We start from the raw sequence: 2,500 nt of genomic DNA on the forward strand, positions 1-2,500 counted from the left end.
TTGGAGAAGGGGAATGGTGTTGGAGAAGGGAAAGGGGAGTAAAAGAATGGAGAAAGGGGATTGGAGAATAGGGTAGGAAGGGGTAAGAATAGGGGAGGGGTAATAGAAAAGAGGGAATAGGTAAACAGGGAAAGGAAGAGGGAATATATGGGACAAGGATGATAATAGTACCTGGAAAAGTAGCTGGAGAATAGAAGAAAAAGTCGGTAAATTTAAGGGAAGGTGGGGAGGGAGGGAGGGAGGGGAGGGAGGAAGGTTAAGTATGTGTGAGAGTATGAGGGGAGGGGGAGGGGGAGGGGTCTTATAGTAGATGGAAGGGAAAAGGAAGTAGTAACAGTTCGGGAGAGTGTGAACGAAAAATGAATTCATGAGTATAGTCGTGGGGACAAGGGACGAGGGACGAGGGACGAGGGACGAGACGGGGAGGGGGAGGGGATAGGGGGGGCAGATCATTTTCAGGATAAAAACGAGGTAAGAAATTTTCTGTAAGGTTTTGAGGGAAAGTGAAGCAGAAGGATATCGTGAACGTAGAGAAATGAAACGATAAATGATGTCAGTGATAATGATAATGATTGTAATATAATGAAAAAAATAACTATGATAAGTAATGATATGATAATGATAAGAAAATAATAAAGAAATGATAATATGGCAACAATGAGGATAATGATAAAAATTATTATAATGATAAAAAATGATCATAACAGTAATGATAATAACAACAATACTAATGATAATAACAATGATGATAAAGTTACAAATATCTACAAAGAAACTACAATGAACAGAACAGGTGAAATTATATAGACATTTAAAGAGATAAACTGAGAAAACAAATAAAAAGCCCACAGTGTGTTTCAGGGGCGTCTCAGTAGGAACCCGAAGCCAGGGGCGGGCAAGCGTACTGATCCGGAGGAGGTCCCACGCCCACGCCCACGCAACAAGCTCACGCCTCCTCCTTGTCTTCCTCTCCCTCGTCCTCCTTGTCTTCCTCTTGTTTGAACTCCTTTGTTCTTATCTTTCTCCTAGTCTTTGGTCTCGTCTTCTTCTTTGTCTGATTCTCCTCTCTCCCTTCGTCTTCCTCTGCCTCTTTCAATCTTTTCCTCCTTTTTCCTCCTCTTACTCCTCCACTTCTTTTTCTTCCTCTTCCTCCTCTTCCTTTATCTCTTCCTCCTCTTCCTTTTCGTCCTCCTCCTACTACTCCTCCACCATTTCTTCCTCTTCCTCCACCACTTCCTCTTATTCCTCCTCCTCCTTCTCCATCAATACCCCTACCCCCTCTTCAATCAACACCTCCTCCTCCTCCTCCTCCTCCTCCTCCTCCTCCTCCACTTCCTCCTCCTCCTCCCCCTCCTCTTCCTCCTCCTCCTCCTCCTCCACTTCCTCCTCCACCTCCTCCACTTCCTCCTCCTCCCCCTCCTCCTCCACTTCCTCCTCCTCCTCCTCCTCCTCCTCCTCCACTTCCTCCTCCTCCTCCCCCTCCTCTTCCTCCTCCTCCTCCTCCACTTCCTCCTCCTCCTCCTCCAATTCCTCCTCCTCCCCCTCCTCCTCCTCCACTTCCTCCCCCTCCTCCTCCCCCTCCTCCCCCTCCTCCTCCTCCTCCTCTCCCTCCTCCTCCTCCTCCTCCTCCTCCCCCTCCTCCTCCTCCTCCACTTCCTCCCCCTCCTCCTCCCCCTCCTCCTCCCCCTCCTCCCCCTCCTCCTCCTCCTCCTCCTCCTCCTCCTATTCCTCCTCCTCCTCCTCCTCCACTTCCTCCTCCTCCTCCTCCTCCTCCTCCTCCCCCTCCTCCTCCTCCTATTCCTCCTCCTCCTCCTCCTCCACTTCCTCCTCCTCCTCCTCCTCCTCCTCCTCCCCTCCTCCTCCTCCTTTTCCTCCTCCTCCTCCTCCTCCTGTCTCATTAGGACACCGCCCACCGCGCACCCTCCCGAAGGTCTGCCGCCACGCCCCCATTAGCGCTATAAGGACCCCAGTGAAAAATGGGTATCCCTGAGTGGGTGCCACAGCGGGAAGGAAAGTCTACCATGCACTCTGACGTCGCTGTTAATGGCGATTATGCTTTCCCCATTCGTGAGCCGCTGTCCATTTGTTAAGGGGTTGAGGCAGATAAGAAGCCAGTTTTAAGTGTAGGTTAAGGTGTGGGTGATATATGTGTGTGTGTAAAAGGGTTATTTTTTCGGTTGACTGAAGGTGATTGTTAGTGTTGTTATTATTATCAATAGCTTTATTATTTTTGTTGATATTATTGTTATTATTATTACTAGGGTTGTCTTTCATTATAATATCAGTGTTTATTATCATTATCAGTATTATCATTTCCATCATCATCATTAACATTATTACTATTATTATTTCCATTATTATTATTATTATTATTATTATTATTATTATTATTATTATTATTATCATTATCATTAAACATTTTATTATTATCATTGTTATTATTCTTGTGATCATTTTTGATTATCATCCATATTATTATTTCTACTATTTTCATTATCAT

Source organism: Penaeus chinensis, chromosome 2, assembly GCF_019202785.1.
Source record: "Penaeus chinensis breed Huanghai No. 1 chromosome 2, ASM1920278v2, whole genome shotgun sequence".
In the NCBI taxonomy this organism is placed as follows: Eukaryota; Metazoa; Arthropoda; class Malacostraca; order Decapoda; family Penaeidae; genus Penaeus; species Penaeus chinensis.